This window comes from Quercus robur, chromosome 4 (genome assembly GCF_932294415.1).
Source record: "Quercus robur chromosome 4, dhQueRobu3.1, whole genome shotgun sequence".
In the NCBI taxonomy this organism is placed as follows: Eukaryota; Viridiplantae; Streptophyta; class Magnoliopsida; order Fagales; family Fagaceae; genus Quercus; species Quercus robur.
In genome coordinates, this window is record NC_065537.1 from 62,904,579 (window position 1) to 62,926,425 (window position 21,847).

General features: G+C 34.2%; 2 pseudogenes; both read left to right on the forward strand.

Moving 5' to 3' along the window:
- The first annotated feature begins 17,824 nt into the window (after positions 1 to 17,824).
- The window catches only part of LOC126722369 (desmethyl-deoxy-podophyllotoxin synthase-like), a 95,942-nt pseudogene continuing 91,919 nt past the window's right edge, over positions 17,825 to 21,847 (forward strand).
- Positions 17,912 to 20,430, forward strand: LOC126723283 (desmethyl-deoxy-podophyllotoxin synthase-like; annotated as a pseudogene).

Consider the following 21,847-nt stretch of genomic DNA (forward strand, 5'->3'; position numbering starts at 1 on the left):
GACATGATTTCAGTGCTTCCTTGACTTACAAATAGTATTAATAATAATAATTGTAAAAATAAATCCTTACACCAACCTTTACAATACAAATTATTGAGTAGATGACACCTCATACTTGCACACTTCACAATTTAATTGATCCTTATGTCGTATGCCCTCTTCTTGGGAAGATATCTCATAAGATGGTCTCATAAGGTATCTCTTTTGTAATATATATTGCAAGAGAAATATTTTATAAGACCGTTTTATAAGATAATTTTTTCTTTCCTCTGGAGATTAAGATTTACTAGAGTTAATATGATGTTGAAATATAGTGCAAATATGAAAAAGAACTCTTAACACTAATCCAAGAAACGTTTGATTGTAGTGGAGGATATGATATGCCTGATTTGTACCCTTCACTAAAGTTCCTTGGTTTTCTTACAAGAACCAAGCCCACATTTTGAAAATGAATAGAAAAACAGACAACATTCTCAATGATATAGTCAACGATCATAAGAAGAAAAGAACTTCCACTTCAGCCAGAAAATGTGAAGAAAGTGATCATGATGATATGGGCCAAAATGGCCATATAGCACTATTTAGCAATCATGCCTTTGTTAACCTTTGGTTCATGGTTTCTTTGTTTGTTTTGTTTTGTTTTTTTTTGGTTTTGTTTGTTTGTGTGTGTGTGGGGTTTTTTTTTTTTTTTTTTTTTTTTTTTTTTTTTTTTTTTTTTGGGTTTAAATGAAAAAATTGCAGAAGAAACCATTTCGGACTGAAATACATTTTTCGTTTGAAATGGCAGAGGTACCTTTCGAAATGGTCCAGTATTTAGAGCGAGACGAAACAAGTGGTGTTTTTGTACCAGAGTGAGTTTCGGAATGTAAAATACCGGCCGGTATGAAACGGTATTGACTCCCTTGATATGATGTGCCTGATTTGTACCCTTCACTAAAATTCCTTGGTTTTCTTACAAGAACCAAGCCCACATTTTGAAAATGAATAGAAAAACAGACAACATTCTCAATGATATAGTCAACGATCATAAGAAGAAAAGAACTTCCACTTCAGCTAGAAAATGTGAAGAAAGTGATCATGATGATATGGGCCAAAATGGCCATATAGCACTATTTAGCAATCATGCCTTTGTTAACCTTTGGTTCATGGTTTCTTTGTTTGTTTTGTTTTGTTTTTTTTTTTTTGGTTTTGTTTGTTTGTGTGTGTGTGTGGGGTTTTTTTTTTTTTTTTTTTTTTTTTTTTGGTTTAAATGAAAAAATTGCAGAAGAAACCATTTCGGACTGAAATACATTTTTTCCTTTGGAATGGCAGAGGTACCTTTCGAAATGGTCCAGTATTTAGAGCGAGACGAAACAGGTGGTGTTTCTGTACCAGAGTGAGTTTCGGAATGTAAAATACCGGCCGGTACGAAACGGTATTGACTCCCTTGATATGATGTGCCTGATTTGTACCCTTCACTAAAATTCCTTGGTTTTCTTACAAGAACCAAGCCCACATTTTGAAAATGAACAGAAAAACGGACAACATTCTCAATGATATAGTCAACGATCATAAGAAGAAAAGAACTTCCACTTCAGCTAGAAAATGTGAAGAAAGTGATCATGATGATATGGGCCAAAATGGCCATATAGCACTATTTAGCAATCATGCCTTTGTTAACCTTTGGTTCATGGTTTCTTTGTTTTTTTTTTTTTTTTTTTTTTTTTTTGTTTTTGTTTTTTTGTGTGTGTGTTTGGGGTTTTTTTTTTTTTTTTTTTTTTTTTTTGGGTTTAAATGAAAAAATTGCAGAAGAAACCATTTCGGACTGAAATACATTTTTTCGTTTGGAATGGCAGAGGTACCTTTCGAAATGGTCCAGTATTTAGAGCGAGACGAAACAGGTGGTGTTTCTGTACCAGAGTGAGTTTTGGAATGTAAAATACCGGCCGGTACGAAACGGTATTGACTCCCTTGATATGATGTGCCTGATTTGTACCCTTCACTAAAATTCCTTGGTTTTCTTACAAGAACCAAGCCCACATTTTGAAAATGAACAGAAAAACAGACAACATTCTCAATGATATAGTCAACGATCATAAGAAGAAAAGAACTTCTACTTCAGCCAGAAAATGTGAAGAAAGCGATCATGATGATATGATTGATGTGCTTCCGAAACTTCAGGAAATGAGCGAGCTTGAATTAAATATCACAAACAACCACATCAAAGAAGTCACTCTAGTATGCAAATAATAATAATAAGTTAAATCAAGCAATTTATCACCAGCGTCTCTTTTTTTGCTTTATATATATTTTTTCTTCTCTATTAGTAACTAAGCATCTTTATACTAATGTTATGTTTAGAAGTTTTGAGGGAGAAGAGCATAGAGGGGAATAGTGGGGAGGAGAGTAAAGCATAATGGTTATCTTTCATCTTATTTAGATGTTTTTAAAATTAAAGGGGAGGGGAATAATTAGCCTTTTCATAGTTTGTAATTTTGTTAATATGGTAAGGGTAAATTTGGTAATTCATTTGGTCAAGCATTTCTATGCTCTACTCTCCCTCCAAATCTCTTCAATTTGGGGGAATTAAAAATGAGGGGTTAAAAGTAGTTAGAACCCCTCCAAATCTCTCCCTTCTTTCTTAAAAAACATCCAAACAAGGTAACTTACTCTCTACTCCCCCTCCATCCAAACAAGCTATAAGGTGTTCATGGTTCGGTTATAAATTTGTTACCGTACCATAGGGATCGGTTATCCCTTTGCTGGCTTTGATTATAATCACTAGAGGTCAATTCTCCGGCCTTCATTGGTGCGGTTTTCCTACACCAGGGGTGTCTTTGTTCAATTGGCTTTATACAAATATTTTTACAAAGATTCTTTACTCCATAAACAAAAGTGGTGAAGGATTAGAGGTACATGTTTTCATGTATTTCGCCACACTATAATTTTTGAGTGGTAGACCTTTTAAGTTGTAAGCCAAATAGACATTGAAAGCTCGAATTTGTGTGAAAACACAAGAGCTATTTAGACCTCCCAATTAATAAATACAGCTCGGTTGATTTTACTCTAACTTAAACTAAGTGCGGAATAGAGTAAATGTGAGCGAACAAACAATATAACTATTCTAAGCCATATTTATCAAATATCAGCAATAAAATGAAAGCTAAAAGAGTAGGGAAGAATCATGCAAACACAAGATAACACCCCTATGTGTTATCCAAGTGGTAAATTGATCCATCAGAGAATGAGTTGGAGTACATGAATAACAAAAGACCCTCCAAGCCTAGTCTACCTCATAAACTTGAACCCTCCAAGCTCTTGCTGCCAATTGACTTGATGAAACATTGTCTTCTCTAGCTCTTCGGATCATGCAGTTCAGCCCGATTGTATCCACCAAACAAATGGCTTCTTCCAATACTTCCCAGCAGCACCAAAACCTCACCTTACACTCAGGATAGGTGTGGGGTTTAGGCTATCAACCTCTCAAGGATTTGGATATGGAGAGGTAGGAGTTGAGGAAAACCATAATAGATTGTGTAGAGGATCGTGGGTATGACAATTTCTAACTCTCAAGGGTTAAGGCTAGGGTTTTCTCTCTAAAAAGCACTCTACTTAATATGTGGTAATGTGAGTATATATAGTGTGGGTAAATAAATGGTGTATCAGATATGACAAAATAGTAAAACAGAATATTTTGCGGATATCTCACGAGAAGGCCTTACCAGCGAAATACTCGCGAAAACCAGCGATCACCATCTGTCATGACTCTTCGCATTCCAGTCATGTGCTGAGCACATGGCTTCACTTCGCGGGAAGGCTTCTCGTGAGCTACTCGCGAAAACTCCTTTGATCTCCAATTTATCTTGAGTCTTCACACTCTCTCTTACACACAACACATACAATGAAATCCCACGTAAAATACAGGGTATATAAGATTGAACAAAATTACAATTAAATTTGACATGAAATTAAAGTCAACACAAAATAATTGTAAATCACAACTTTACAGACATGATTGTGTATTGCCACAAACAATTTTTCTCGACATAAATTTCATGTACATGTAACAATAATCAACATCAAAGTCACACAGTATTAGGTATTTTGAAGGAAAACACTCAACGTAATTGTAATTTAACACATAATTTTTTAGGAGGTCTTCGTTGCAGGAACTGGGACTACAGCAACTACAATCGAATGGGCAATGTCAGAATTATTGAAAAACCCAAAGCTAGATTACTTGAAATTAGCAGTAAAAGAAACTTTGTGATTACAAACCCCCACCCCCCCCCCCCCCCCCACCCCTTTCTTCTACTTTTTTATTTTTTAGGGGGAATGTAAGCACGTAACATGTTTTATTACGAAAACCTAGCAATATCAGCTAGGACAATAGGAAGTAAAGGTGGTGGAACATCCTCTATCTACATAACAAAATCTAAAATACATAAAGCAAATGGAGCTAACTTACGAGCAACCCCCTGGTGCCTTGATCAAAAGAGAATCAAGAGAAAAATGTGAAATTAAAGGGTATGAGATACCAAACAACACCAAAGTAATCATTAATGCATGGGCCATAAGGAGAGATATTGAATAGTGGATTGATGCTGATTGCTTTCTCCCAGAAAGGTTCCAAGGTTCTCTAATTGATTTTAAAGGGTCCAACTTTGAATTCATTCCATTTGGACGTGGTAGAAGGATATGTCCAGGCATATCATTTGCGCTCTTGCAAGTAATGACACACATTGAATATAGGGCAGCAAATATATTATTTGGGGGATATTTGAAGATAAAGTGATAAGGTGGTTAATTGTACTTTGATTATTTAGGTTATTTAAATTAAATAACAAGCTGATCATGAGAGTTATTAGTTAGCGAAAGTTGTTATTGTGTTTGGTGTGTAACATATTTTCAAGAAGTATTCATCTTTAAGTTGTTTATATATTATAGGGAGTGTTGGTATCGAGAGTGTCCTATTTAAATAATGTATTTGTTGAATGAAATAATTATGGGGAAGTCCGAAGTTTATTCAAGTTCAATTATTTTCAAGTTTTGATTTGCCCCAATGAAAAATTGAGACCCGAGTGCACACAACTAAGAAAGTGACGCTCAGATTCAAAGAAGATGTGAATACAAGTATCCGTGCTATATATTTAAGCACTATACACACATGCATAAGCATATATTCAGACAGAATTCCAAAATCCCTATGAACCCTAGCTAAATCTACAGTGTGCTATTTTTAAAAGACACGCATTGAATAATTTGAAACATACAAAAGGCACAAATTAAAACAATGGGAAATCATTAACTCTAAGCTAAATTATACATAATTTCATGAACATTAAATAAGACCTAATACCAAACATGTAAGAAATTGAATTATATAGTGAATAATAATCATTAATAGAATTTAAATTTGAAATTTTCTTATCAAGCCCTAATATAATTACAACACGACAATAAATTAAGTAAATTAAAAGAGATAATTTTTCTTGAGAATTCTAGAAACCACAACACAAATTACAACTTCAACAAATTCGCTAATATACTAAAGGGAAATCACAAAATGGTTAAAAAAAAATCTTTTTTTTTTTGATAAACTTCAATATATTAATCAAAAGGAAACAGACAAAACTAGGGCATCTTCCAAACAAGTAGAAGCCAAATCGGCTGGAAGATTGCCCGGCAACAAACAGAAAGAACTTAAACAAGCAAGAGCGTACTTTGCTGTAGCATGGGCTGCAGCGTTTCTGCTTCTATTAATCCAAAAGAAAAAAACAAGAAGAAAATGAATTTGCAAAACAGTTGATGTCAAAAACCTTAGCTGAGATTGACCATCTGGGGTTGCCTGCACAATCCAAAATAGCATCAATGCTGAACTTTGAGTCGCTTTCCACTATGATATTCCTCCAATTCTCCCCAAAAGCAAGGTGCAGAGCCCACAAAATTGCTTCAGTTTCAGCGAGAAGGGGGGAACATAATGGTATGATTTTAGTCTAGACCTTTACCACAGCCCCAATGTTGTCTCTAGCTATGACTGCTAATGCTGCATTGGATTGGGAAAGAGCTGCATCAACATTCAACTTGATGGCGCCCACAGGAGGCGGCGACCATTTTGCATCATTTTTTTCAGGAGAGGGAGCCTTTAAAAGGGAAAAAACTCAACAGTATTCGCTGAATTTTGCATTAATTCTCAACCTGGCTGCCTGCAGATCAACGGGACCTTTATGATGGAGAGCCTCATTTCAGATGAACCAAATTTCTTCCACAGTGATTGCCATGTTAAGAGAAACACGCCATAACTCAAGGCCTTGACAGGGGGCAGGGGGAAGTGGTTCTAGGATTGCCTTTATCAAGTCACTAGGACTTTCCAAATGAGCTTCCTCTGATTTGTAACCCCAACAAGCTGAGAACCAGAGTGCTTTGGCAACTTGGCATTTGGAGAAAAGGTGAGAGACCGATTCAATCTCCTGATTACAGAGCACACAGCTTGGGTCAGAAATATCCATCCGACTCATCAGGTTTTCCCTTGTGGGAAGGGCATTGGCAGCTATTCTCCATAAGAGCATTCTTAGCCTTTCCGGCCCTCTAATTTTCCAAATTTTGCTCCAATTCACATCAGTAGTGTCCTGTGCTGGGTAGCTTGACATCAACTCTTTGTATGCAGATTTAACTGAGAAACTCCCTTTGGGGTCAAGAATCCAAATGAGTTTGTCTGGTCTAGGCCTTGACGGGATGGGGATAGATAGAATGGCTTCTGCAGAACTGGGATTGAACAAGTTGTGAACCAAAGATGTTTTCCAAGTGTGGAGCTCATGATCAATGAGATGTGCTACCTTCATTGGCAATTGGGCTGAAGACTCAACCCGCGATGAAGGTATGAAATTATGGACCCAAGGCACCCAAGGGTCCAGCCATATGTCCACAGATTCTCCATCCTCAATTAGGAAACAAGCTCCTTTCTTTACTACTACCCTTGCTCCCTCAATTGCTTTCCAAATTGGAGAAGCGTACTTTGTTGCTTCAGCCCGGAGCCAGTCCTCTTTAACCTTGTACTTCGCTCTAAGGATTCTCAAACAGAGACTATCCCTTTTAGACGCCACCATCCAAGCCAACTTGGCCAGTAGAGCAGAGTTGATACTTTTTGATTTTTTGAAGCCTAAGCCTCCAGCACTTCTAGGGCAGCATAGTTTTTCCCAAGCTTTCCAAGCCATAAATCTGCCCTCTCGCTGATTAGGCTTCCACCAAAACCTTCTAGTCATTGAATCCAAATTGTCGCAAACTTTATTTGGGATATTGAAAGTGGACATGGTATATATGGGGATAGTTTGAGCCATAGAGTTAATGAGAGTCTTCCTCCCTGCCCAAGAAAGACATTTGCTTCTCCATCCTGTGAGTTTTGCTTCAAGCTTATCTTGGAGAAAAGCAAAATCCTTTGACGGTGCTCTAGACAAGAACATCGGTGCACCCAGGTAGATTGCTTCCTTCTTTAAGCTTTTTACTTGAAGAATGCTCTTAATCGACCTACGCGCATGACTATAGGAGTGCTTTGAGAAATAAATCCCTGACTTGTTTCTAGTAATGGATTGCCCCGACCATCTACAATATTTCTCCAAAGATTTCACTAAGCTTTCTGCATCCTTGCTAAATGCCTTTGAGAACAAAACAACATCATCAACATACATGACATGCGAAATGGTTGGGCCGCTGATACTTGTCTTGATGCTAGCAACATTTTTAAGCTTAAGCTCATGTTCAATTAGTCTGGATAAGACTTCTTGCCCCAAGATAAACAAATACGGCGACAGAGGGTCGCCTTGCCTCAGCCCCCTGCTCGGCTTAAAACATTTAGATTTTCCCCCATTAACCATCACTTCAAAAGTCACTGATGAAACACAAAAATCATTTGAAAGTTTTCTCCTCTCTTCAAATTCCTATCCTTTCTTTGGCCAAAAGTCTATTTAGAGGAAAAAAAAATATCTATGATTTTCCCCTACTTCTTAAAACCCTAAATTTAACTATTAGAAATTGTTTTTCTTATCTAATGTGGTCCCAATTATATCATACACTGATATCATAAAATAAAAAAGACGATAAAAAAATATTTGGAAAAATTCGTGAAAAGATGGCTTTGAAGAATTTTTGTACATTAAAACGTCATATCTTATCATTATATTTTATTTCCAAAAGAAGTCAAACTAGTACTCATTTCAAAGCTTTGGGTGTCAAACTAATACTCATTTCCCAAGCCTATTTCTTATGAATTTTCATACTCAAAAATTATTTTTATCATTAATTTTTAAGATTATGATATCTATTTTTGATATAATCGGAACTGTAAGATTAGATAAAAGAACACTAGTTGTTGAATTTAATTAGGGTTTTAAATGTAATAAAAAACAAGTGAAACTAGGGTTTCTGTATCTAAAACACTCTCATATCTTCTATTGATAATATTCTTTGAAGACACTTAAGATCCAGTAATGTAGAAGTTGTTGCCTCATACTAGTCATTAAAGGTGCTAGATATCTAAATCTTTTATGGGATTTTGAAGTCATGGACTAGAGATTTACGTAGCAACAGATTTCTATTAGAGACATTTGAGAGATTCACAGCTCAATTTGGTAGCTGTAGTTAGATTTTCAACGAATAAGGTTATTTTGATTGTAAATCTTTACCTGATAGTGGATTTGTTCATCTTGGGATTAGTCCTCTTAGGTTTTTTCTGTGAAACTTGTTTGGTTTTATTGGGGTCATTATATCCTGTGTTATATTTATTTTCCACTATGCATGATATTGATGTTTGTTTGATTAACATAAGGCTTTCACAATAGACCTAGTTAATAACTTGGCCTTGTGGACGCCCAAACAATTTCTTAAATAGAACGGCCTTTGTGAGAGGGCTTATGTTTTTTGGTTTATTGCACATTGGGTCATTGGCAACTTGACTCTTTGTGTACACGTGTCATTTGGGTGAGGTGTGTGTGTGTGTCCCTTTTTCTTATTTTTATTTTAGGAGTCGCCACTAACCATTGGTTTTGTATTAGGTGTGATTGGTCACCTATTTATCTAATTCTTTTTAAGTTACCTAATTAACTATACCAATTTTAAGTGTTTATTAATTAAGGTAAACCAAAAGTCTTGAACCAAAAATCTTGGATTTGGAAGTTCGGTTACATGTAGGGAAGGTATTAGGCACCCCACACCACCTATCCAAAGGATAGTACCCCATTTTAATTTAATTCTAACTTTATCTTTTTAGTGAAGAAATAAGATACTTGGCAATTTGTTTTTTGAAAACGTTTTGTACTACACACACACACATAGCATGTGAGAAGCATTTTACCATGTTGCAAGAAATAATATATACGATGTCATGTGAATATTTATATACTATATATTTAACATGTGGATACTTATATGCCATATATTTAGCATGATTATTTCCAATGTGACTATTTACAATGTAAAAACAAAAGAGACAGAGTAGGAAGAATAACACATTGTTGTCATCCACTACATTTTTTTTCTCATTTCTCACGCAAAAAACACAATTGGTAGAAATATTAGTGCCGATAAAAAGGAAGGAATCATGTACACTTGATTGGTGCCTATTGGTTTAATGAAATTGAACCATAGGTACAAATCTCTAAAAGATGCAATTCTAAGAAAGAAAAGATTTAAAACAACAATGCTTGGGTGAAAAGATGAAAAGTTTAAAAACTTACCTAAAAAGAAATGCAAAAATTATTTTGAGAAAGAGATTGCTTGAAAAAAAAAAAGAGTTATTTAAAAAAAAAAAAGTTTGCCCATTTTCTTTGTAAAATACTTAAAAGATTTTTTTTCATAGAAAGGACGCCATTAAAAAAAAAAAAAAACACGTTGGCTTTAGAGAAAAGAGGTTGGAAAAACAATTATTTTTTTTTTTTTTGAGAGAGAAAAATTTTCATTTATTTTCAAGAAAATAGATTTTAAGTTTTGTTGGTAACCAAGGATTTTCTTCCCTTTTTTGTGGATAGAGTAAAAAGAGTGTAAAAACTTTTTTATTTCGAGAAAAGGGTTTAGATGTTTCAATTGGAAACCATGGTTTTTTATCAATTTTTAAAAGATATGACAAAAGGTTTTCTTTTGAATAAGAAAGTTTTGGGTTTTGAAAATTTTTGGTGAAACCAACAACTTTTTAAAAAGGATTTTGAAAAAGAGTTGATTTAGAGAAAAAGGGTGTCCATGGCTTTTGTTTTTTAAAAAAAGATTTTGTTTTGAAAATCGTTTTGCAAAAATACCTATTTTGAAAGAAAAAGAATTTTGGGGAAAAGGTTGATTTAAAAAAAAAAAAAAAATGTTTCATGGGTTTTTCCTTTAAAGAAAAGGGTTTAGATTTAAAAATTCCATGATTTTTATTTTGATGATAAAGTTTTTAAGAAAAAAGAGTTTGTTTTGAATATATATATATATATATTTTGTATAACAACACCAATTCCAAAAAAGAAAAGAAAAGAACATTGGAGGAAATGGTTAGTTGAAAAAGTTTCAAGGGTTTTTCTTTTAAAGAAAAAGGGTTTGGATTTAAAAATCCCATGATTTTAATAAAAAAGGTTTTATTGAAAACCTTTTTTGTAAAAAAAAAAAAAAAAATTGGACAAAAAGAATTTATGAAGGAATTGTTTTAAAAAAGGTTTCCATGGGTTTTATTTTTAGAGAGAAAAGGTTGGATCCAAAAATCTCATGGTTTTTATTATTCTTGAAGAAAACATGGTGTAGGAAAATTATTCCCTTTTCAAAACTTTGCTTATTCAAAGTTTGAGAGAAGCTACCAATCTCTCTAGTTGGTATTTACGCTAATTTCCATAACTAATTTATTTATGTTGATATTTAGATGACAAGTCTTTTTTAATATACGATGAATTGCTATTAGAATGTAGCATAATATGTATGGATTGAAACATTACAAAATATACTAGTTAAATTAAAAAAAAAAAAAACTACTATTGACATTAAAAATGCCATATCAGCTAAAAAAAACAAACACAAAATCAACTTGTTCTCTCTCTCTTTCCACTGATCTCTCTCTATTCTTTTTTCTTCTTCATTGTGGGGATTTTGACCAATTTAGATGATCAAGACCTGGGAAGCACGGGTATGTCATTTTGGTCGCTACACTCGTGTGTCGTGTTGGACACATCAGGACATGGCATGTAGCCTGGATATGGCTGCATGCGTGCCTGTAACAATTTTTTTTTTCTATGCGGCCCAATATCCCGAGATGCTTCCCGATATGGCATGATATGGTCCGATACATGGCCAAATATGGCCTGATACTGCTCGATATATGGCCTGATACCCTAAAATCTCACAGCTCTCTCTTAATCTCTCCTTCTCCTCTCTGAGTCTCTAACCCATGGCTTCTCACAACTCTCTCTCTATCTCTCCTTCGTCTCATTGATCCACAGCATTAAGCCTCTCTCTCGATCTCTCCTTTTTCTCTGCATTTCGTCCCCTCCTGGGCTTCCTTCATTTCTTATATATAATTTTTCTTTTTTGGTTGTCCGCCCATTTGGCTTCTATTATTATTATTACTAGTCGCTAACCTGTGCGATGCACGGGAAAGCTACCAATTTTTTCCAAATGATGTGACATTAGCTATTGGAATTCAGCATCAATTCTCTAGAAAACAAAGCAAAACTCACAATTCACCAATGTATCTAAAAAGACCCTTCACAACTGATTGAGTTCCGTTTACTTGTGCTTCACTGTTTTTCTCTCCTCAACACCTAATTAGAAGCTTAATTAAAATTTTGAGAATATAATCCAACATGCAAAACCCAAAAATGTCCCTAAAAAATCACAAACTTGGTCATCCATAAAAAATAAAAACAAATCTGGGCATCAAATAACTAAATATAAGTTTAATTCCTCTCTGTTTCAATTTCAAACCAAATTGTGCATAAAAGCAAAAAAAATTCCTTTGTTCCAATACGTCTTTAGTATCAAAATCACAAATTCATTAAAACCAAATTGTGCATAGAAAATCTTAGAGATTGAAAGACAACTTTAAAGTGTTTTTTGTATCTTTTTCCTTTGTTGCTTTGTAGTAGTCCCTGAATATGCCCTTTTGTTTTCCTGGAGTACAGATGTTGGTGTGAGTTGCACATTGGTTTGAACATCAAGTTTTTGAAATTTTGTACAATCACCATCTTCTTCAATTGATAAGTTGTTGCTACAAATAGAAAAAAGAATCCAAATTTGCAAACAGAACACTATAAAATACTATGATATTAAAACTCCAAGCATAAAAGTAGATTTAATATAATACTAATTTACCTCACAAACAACATAGATCTTTTCTTAGGTTTCAGTAGTAAAACTTACCACTATCAAAGTATTTGTATTTGCACATGTCTAGTAATTACGCAATTTACACTTGGTCATTCAATATGTGAGATGAGACCAAGGTACATTTTTCATAATATTTCCCCTGGTTCAACTTATTTCCTTTTTCCTAATCCATGTTTCTAAATATGTATCAATTTTCACATGGGTCTCATCATTCACTATGTGAGCTGAAAAAAAAAAAAAAAAAAAAAAAAAAAAAAAAAAAACAAAACCACATTAACAATGTTTTCACAGGTTCATCCTATTAACTATTACATAATTGGGAAAATAGTAGAGGGGGGGGTCATCAACCTCAAATGTGCCATTTACAACATCTCCATATTGTCCAATGCATTGGGCACAACAATTTTACACACCAATACACTGCATTGCTGCCCATTAATTTCATATATATAATATATCCCAAACCAAAGTCAGATCCCAGGATTACAAAAAACCCAGATATATATTTTCAACCCATAAACAGGGCAAAACCCAAGTGGGGGACTTCCATTGAATTTGGTTCAACTTGCAATGAGAGGAATAGGATGATGACATTAGAATTTAAAAGGCTAGATATCAAACTAAAATTGGAAAAACTATTAAGGAATTGGGACAAAAGAGCTGTAAGTAGTATTGATTCAACTTTTCACTTTGGTCAACTACAACAGAGCTGTCAAGATGTTTAACCATTAATTAATTAACTTATCTTCATTGCTAATAATGAAAGATTCAATAGCTTCAAGATGTTGAAATTTTATTTTTGATAGATCAATAAAAGTTTATAGTTCCTTATAGATAAATTCCATTAATTAGAGGTGTGTAACTAAAACAACTAAAATAATTTAAACTGACAGGACTCCAACAAACCTTCGATTTTACCCAAAACCCTTTTCATAGATCCACCTCAACTTCACAGAACATACCAACTAAGAGGACCAGTCTACAACAAACCTTTCATATAGTTATATTAAAGTCTGTTGAAGTTAAAACGGAAAAAATATGAAGCTATTTTATCAAACAATTTGCATGCATATAGCAAAAGGAAAAATTTGAGAGAGGGAGAATGAGGTGGTTTTCTAGAGACTCTATACCCATCTAATATTCATGTAGACAAAAAGAAAACTATTAAAAGAATAAGGAGAAAAGAACATAAAAAGGACAAAATACCTTGAGATATAATGAGATTGGGTGAGTCTTGAAAAAACCATAAATCTAATTCATTGTGCAATGGATGAAACAAAACAATTAAGCTGAAAATAATATAAAAGGGGGAATTTGTAAAGCTTGCTGTTAATTTGCTGTTACTCATTGTAAATTTATTTAAATTAAAAAAAAAATTAAAAGAATGGCATGAATGTATGTTCTTCTGCAAAAAATCCTAATTCAAAGCCTAAGATTAACCTAGATACCTATATCAAAACTAAGCCAACCAAAACCTATATAACGCACAATTATTTATTTATCTAAATTACTGGTAGTGGTTTTAGGAATATGACATTGACGGAATGGTGTAATGATAACAGGTGGTGGCTTTCGTAGGGGCGACCCTCAGATTTCTCTATGAACCTTAGAGACTCTGTCTCTCTCTTAATTTTGTCTCAAATTTAAACAATGTAAGTAGAACTATCTCCAACAGAGTTGTTTTTAGAACCCATAAGATGATTAACCAAACAACATAGTGAAGAACAAATAAAAAATAAAAAATCAAGAGCATATCTGAAACCTTAAACATGATTTATTTTAAAGAATTTCACATTCCAAAAATTACATACCCAAACCTAAGCCTAAATCAAATTCAATTCGATCAAAATCCCTAAGCCTAAATCCTATTTAAACGATAAAATTTTAAGACAAATAAAAAAACCTTACCAGTAAAGGTTTTGACATGGTGACAGAATGGTAGAAAAGAAGAAACCACACATATAAACCACAAATAATCAAAGCCATACTTCTAACAACAAAATATACCAAAGAAGAAAATGTTATTGAAAATTAATTTATATCTATGAAAAGAAACATATATATACAGCAATTTCTTCATCACAAGTAGTGAACGGAATACTACAATATACTATGATATTAAAACTCCAAGCATAAAAGTAGATTTAAAACAACAACTTCAGCAACTTCCACACAAAAACAATTTAAATTGACCAATGGCTCAGTTTCCACACAAAAACATATATTCAAATTGATTATCTAAGTGTGTGCACAAAAAATACAATCAATCAACTCTAGAATACAAAATAGGCTGGGGTAAAAAAATAAACCATAGCTCAGTTTCCACACAAAAACATATAACTAAAATTCAAAAAAAAGTTAAGAAATCCACACTAAAAATAGGCTGCGGTAAAAAATAAACCATAGCTCAGTTTCCACACAAAAACAATTCAAATTAACCAATAGCTCAGTTTCCACACAAAAACATATAACTAAAATTCAAAAAAAAAAAGTTAAGAAATCCATACCTTTAACTCTGATTCGAATGGAGGAAAAGAATGAAGAGAAAGGCAATAGCAATAAACTTAGAAATTGAACAGCGTGAAAAAAAAAAAAGCATCATGAAAGGTTTATATATATAGTTATAGAGTGCTAATAGTTATAGAGTTTGGAATCAGACAAAAAAAAAAAAAAAAAAAAATATATATATATATATATATATATATATTATATAGGTTTATAAGATAATACCTTTGGGCCAGTCTCGACGGGCTGGGTCGGTTGTATTGCCAACCGACATAGTTGATGGGCCATGGGTTGGATGAGACCCACGACAAATGGGGCTTCGTTTTTGTTCTGAGGAAGAGTGGAAACTGAGCGAAGTGGATTTGGGTGAGATTGATGGTGTTAGGCAAATCGGTGGTAAGGAAGGAGATATCGGATGCGATGGTGAGTATGGTGGATGCGATACCGTTGTCGGTGGTCTAATGAAGGAGATCGATGGTCTTAGGCAAATTGGTGGTCTGAGGAAGGAGATATTGGATGCGATGGGAAAGGCAGAGGATTGGGAAAGCCAAAGCATCGTGAAAGGGAATGGGAAAGGACGTTGCAATGCCGTCGTCGGTGGTCTAATGAAGGAGATCGATGGTCTGAAGAAGGTTGATGATCGATGGTCGATGGTGGAAAAGCCAGAGGATTTGGAAAAGCAGAGCATCATGAAAACCATCTTGAAAGGGAATGGGAAAGGGCTTTTTTTTTTTTTTTGGTTTTGGTTTTATTGTTTTGTTTTATTATTATTTTTTTAATACTGTGCTTTTTGTTTATTATTTTTTTTGGTTTTGGTTTTATTTTTTTGGTTTATTATTATTATTTTTTCTAATATTGTGCTGACATGGAAAATTGTGGGAGATTCAAAAATTTCGGTTTTATATATATATATATATATATATAGGATTTTACTAATGTGTGCCCTTAGGGCACACATTAATTTCCATTATTAGAAAAAATTTTCTCAAGAATTGAAAAAGTAATGACAGCTTTTTCAATTTCCAAGAAAATGTTTTCAAAAATAGAAAATTTAATGTGTGCCCTAAGGGTCCAAGGATTATTGAGCATTCTTATCTTATTTTAAAAAAAATATAATTGCCATTTTTTCGCGACGCATCCGCACCATGAACCCGAAAATGCACTTGGGCCATTACTAATTTTCGCCAAGAAATACTAAGCGGTTGAGCCAGTACAAATGTAACAATTCATATTGACAGGTGATCGATTGAACCAAATAATGTTGAGGTGACGTGAAGACATCGACTAAAAAATATCCGTTGAATTGCCAAAAGTATGTCGGCTACCAATAATGACATATATAGGACAATCAACTGACATGCTAATAATATATTAAATCATGAAGCATCTTTGTAGTGCTTAATCCATGTAGGTATCTAGGTGCTAGAGTAGAGGAGGAGCTAACAATCAACTGTAGAATGTTCCTTGTATATCAAAGTGGGCATGTGATGCTTGTTCGATATATAATCCATGCGTAGCATGTTCCTTGTAGAATTTTTGCTATAGTGGGCATCAACAATAGGCTAACTATCAACTGTATATCAAATTGGGTTCATGTGATGCTTATTGCTTAATCTATGTAGGTATCTAGGTGCTAGAGTGGAGGAGCATGAATTTTTTTTGTTTGCTGCAATAGGTTGTGATCAAATTTTGCAACTTAGATTCTAATAAATAAAGGTAACATAGAAACAAAGTGTTTCATGACAACATGGGAGTTGACCCAACTGTTTTGGTCAGGGAAACTAATAAAGTTTTTGAAGTCACTATGGAAATAACCATGTATGCTGGAATTCATCCCCTCCTAGACAGATTAAAGTCAACTTCGATGCAACAGTTAAAGAATCCTACGTAGCTTTGGCTACAGTCTGTAGAAAAGCAGATGACAGTGCCTCCCATATTTGGACACAAATCACATACAAAGATAATTCAGTCTTGGCAGAGGCAATGGCAAGACTTTTTGCTATAGATAATGGTATTAAGATGGGCTTCTCTAGGGTGATCTTTGAAGGAGATGCAAAATTGATCTTGTTGCCATAGGTGGAACCAAATAGCGAACCTCATTGGCAGGCATCCTCATCAACAAATCATCATGGATGATATTTCCTAACTTTAATTTGTAATAACATATTTGATTGGAAATTTTCTGCTGTAAAAAGAGACATTTGAACTCTCAGCCTCATTCTGTTGGACAATGGGAGTCCTTTTTGTAAGTGAGAGAAAGAGTTGGTTAGAATCTTTCCCCTTTATAATTTCTGATGCATCTTGGGTGACAGCTTCAGTTTTATTTTATAGAAAATTGTTGAACAATAAACTGTCTAAAACTGCACGATTTTAAATGAAATTACAGTCAACTCCTACAAATCAACTAATTAATGAACACAATACAATAGAATTTGCTTAATGACCGTGGCCTTCTGAAATAGTTATAATAAAAGCATCAAGTTGTGATCCTAGCATTAGAAACAGATTACACAAATCAGGGTGTTAGTTGTAGAATTTCTTAGCTAATAATTGAGATCTTATTTAGTTAGATGAGATTATCATTTTAGGGGTACAGTCCAATACAATCAACGTAACACAAACCCTTTAACAAACAAAGCACTAAAAACACACTCTATTACCACCGCAGGGTATGGTTCGGTGGAAGAAGTTCTCGTATTATTTCATATGAAATTTGGCAGAAATTAAGTGATTCAAGTAATAGTACTTCAATAAATGTGTTATACCCATGATGATAGTTCCATTAAGGTCTCAATAATACACATAATACTACTGATTACTATCATGTGGTGTGGGATCATAAGTTCACACCAAGGATCTCTATTTAACCTTTAAAAAAATAAAAAACTCTATTTAACCATTAAAAAAATAAAAAATGAAGACAAACACGTTATTGGGTTATTTATCACTGTAGCAAACAATAGATGTTTGATTAGGCCTCTAGCACCAATAATTTAGATCAAACATATTCAAATACAGAATCCACCTACTGTTAATTATAAAGCTAAAAGCCTAAAACCACTAGCGTGTTTAGCCTCCGAAAATGCAAAGAACCGAGCTAGGTGCAATATATTGTTCCTGCTTGCATCTTTTTGATCCATGAATACAAAACCTTTGCCTTACAATAAGATTTTCGGTACTCGTCCCCAGTGCTCCAAGTTTTCCCCTTTCCACGTTTTACTTGGCTCTTCTTCTTGTTTATACTGGTTATTTACTGGAAGAGATCTAAAGCGGCCAAGGGCAAAAGTCGCCACCAGGGCCATGGAAACTACCTCTTATAGGGAATTTGCATCAGCTAGTTTTCTCCCTTCCACATCGATCTTTAAGAGACTTAGCCCAGAAGCATGGACCTACTATGCAACTACAACTGGTTGAGGTCTTGGCTATAATCATTTCATCTCCAAAAGTAGTTGAAGAAGGGCCGAAGACGCATGATACTGCTTTGGCAAATCGGCCAATTATTCTTGCTGTTGAAGTTATGTCCTATGATAATTCAGGTATAGTCTTTGCTCCCTATGGTGATTATTGGAGACAAATGCGAAAGATTTGTGTCTCAAAGCTCCTGAGTGCCAAGCGAGTCCAGTCATTTAGCAGAATTAGAGAAGAAGAGGTAAATAATCTTGTTAAATCCATTTCGTTGTCAGAGGGAGTTCCAATCAATCTCAGTGAGAAGATCTTCTCCTCAACAAATTGTATAGCTTCCAGGGCAGCCATTGGGAAGAAGTGCAAATACGAAAAAGAATTCATATCATTAATCAAGGAAATGTTTACTCTAGGTGGAGGCTTTGACTTACCTGATTTGTTCCCTTCACTAAAGTTCCTTGGCTTCCTTACTGGAATGAAGTCTGCCTTGGAGAAAATACAAAAACATTTAGATAGGATTCTTGATGAAATAGTGAACGAGCATAAGATGAAAAGAAGTGCCACTTCAACCAATAAACATGAGCCAGGTGATGATGACGATGACGATGATGACCTAGTTGATGTGCTTATCAAACTTCAGGAGATGGGTGAGCTTGAATTTCGTGTCACAAGTAACCACATTAAAGCTGTTACTGAGGTATGCAAATAAGATCGATCAATTTATTTTCTCTTTTTTTTATTATTATTTTTTTATTTTCTTAATTATTAAATGAGCAACGTTATACAAAAATTCTTTAGGCAAAAGAAAAAAAGAAAAAGAAAAAACCATTATATAAGGGTTCTTGTTTTCTTTGATTTTTCTTTTTAGTTAATTTAGTTTATATGCTTATTTACAATATTTTAAAGTGAAATTGTTAGACAATACAACTACACTTCTACTTAATAGCTTGGCCCATAGCTTTGACAGCCAAAAATTATATATGTATATATATGGATATGTAGATATATAATTAATGTGTGTGTATTAATTGGTTTTTGTGTATGTGGGATTCGAATTCAAGTTGATGATAAATGACTTCTGCTTGTAATAGCGCTTCACATCTCATATATTTCCCCTGAAATTCTTCAACCCAAAAGAATGAGATGGGCTAACATCCTTTGGCGCTTTGTAATTGCTTTTGTTTGATATATATACACATACATATATATATATATATATATATACACACACACTAGAAAATAGTTTTTAGAACAGACTATTTGAAACAAATACAATGGAGGATTTTGTGTGTCATAAACAATTTATCTCTCGATATTAATTTCATGTGCACAAAAAGAAATCAACATCTTTAAGAATTTGGAAGAAAAATGTGTAAGATACTATCAAAAACATTCTCTAAGTAATTACCAAGCTAGCTTATTCTGTTTAATATTAAAAATGCATACACTATCTGATTGCAAATAGAGTTACTTTTCAGGACATCTTCTCAGCAGCAAATGAGACTTCAGCTTCGACAATAGAATGGGCAATGTCAGAATTATTGAGAGACCCTAGAGTGATGGAGAAGGCACAAAACGAAGTGCGACAAGTTCTACAAGGGAGAAGGAATCTTGATGAGACATACGCTCATAAACTAGATTACTTGAAATTAGTTGTGAAAGAAACACTACGACTACATCCTCCTGGTGCCTTGGTTTCAAGGGAATCAAGAGAAAAATGTGAAATTAATGGGTATGAGATACCAAGCAACACAAAAGTAATCATAAATATGTGGGCTATAGGGAGAGATCCTGAATATTGGATTGATGCTGATTGCTTTTGGCCAGAGAGATTCCATGGTTCTTCTATTGATTTTAAAGGGACCAACTATGAATTCATTCCATTTGGAGGTGGTAGGAGGATGTGTCCTGGCATGTTATTTGCTCTCGCAATTGTTGAACTTGTTCTTTCTCAATTACTATTTTTCACTTCAATTGGAAACTCCCTAATGACATCAAGCTTGAAGAGCTTGATATGTCCGAGTCTTTGGGATTTACCTATAGGAGAAGGAATGATTTGTTTGTAATTGCCACTCCTTGGGCTTCTTTTTAATTGAAAGACAGTGAATAATAGGGATGTAAATGTATAATACCCCTTGTTACAAATGATTGGATGTATTTCTAAGGTACCAATTCTCTTTATTGTGTGAATAAAATTAGGTTTGGATATATAGTATTTTAGTTTGAGAGTATGATTGTGCTTGTTCTTTGGCATTGGAAACTCTGTAGTTCTCTTGTGCCAATTAGACCTGGCTTCCGTCCTGACTCCGTGATTCTATAAACAGGATTGGGCCTTTTGCTCCACTCTAAAATAAACAGGGCAAAGTTGAGCTCTTAAGAAGCCAAGACATGATTGCAAGACCCACTAGAACCTTGCAATTATAAATCACGATTGGGCATCTTCATTAAAAAAATTATACATTAATTCATGTAAATCTGGTTTTAATTAACAAAAACCCTAACCTGAATCAGTTGTTTTGCTCCTACTCTTGGCTTTTGAGTACTAGCGTTTTTCTTCAATATCTAGAGTTTCCCCCTATGAAGCATGGGTGCGTTTCGGGACTCAATTGCGGGTGCGGGTGTGGGTGCGGGACTCAGCAATTTTTGAAAAAGGTAGGTGCAGGTGCGGCGAGACTCGGCGATTAAAAAATTATTAAAAATATTTTTATTTATATTTTTAATATATTGCTAAGCATACTTTTTCACATTATACAAACATATACTAAATTTAAGAGTAATAGTAGATAATAATTAAAACATGATGTTCATAAATTAAATACAACCCACAAGATTAAAACTAAAACATTCCATGATGTTCGGAAATTAAAATACAACTCATAAGTTTGAAACTAAAACAAAATACAAGATAATTAACAAGACAATCAATAAGAAAATCAAACACCAGCATCATCATCATCAAGATCAATAGCTTCACTTCAAACTTCACTTTCACTAGTAGTAACACTAGTGTTAGCATTCCCAATAACCATGGCCTCCAACTCTGGCTCATCAAGTGTAAGGGCTGCATTCTTAAGAATTCTAGCTCCTCCATGTATGTCGCTCTCATTCCAAGAGTCTCCTGCAATATCCCACATCTTTGTTGCTGTATTTACGTCATCCTCATTGCGCTTTGACAAGAGTCGAAGATTAGAATGCACATATACCAAATCTTCAACGCGTGCAGGAGCCATTTTGTTTCTTTTTAAGGAATGAATGAATTTGTATGTGCTCCAATTCCTCTCAGCACATGAGGATGACCAAGGTTGTCCAAGAAGTTTAAAGGCAAGGGATTGAAGAGTTGGAAAGGTGGAGCCATGGTATTGCCACCAAACCATAGGGAGTGAGGCCCGCCTATCTGTCAAGGCATCTAGTGAAGGAAACCTCCCTCCTGAAAATGCAGCAAACTCAAACTTCACCACCTTTAATTCATTCTCATCTTCAAAGTATCGATCCAAACACTTGCTCATTTCCATAGAAATTTCATGATCCCGATGTGTAGAGATGTGTTTTGGATTCTCCGAAAGCTATTCAATGGAGTAATACCTAGTTAAAGATTAAAAAACAAATATAGATGAAACGTGTGTTT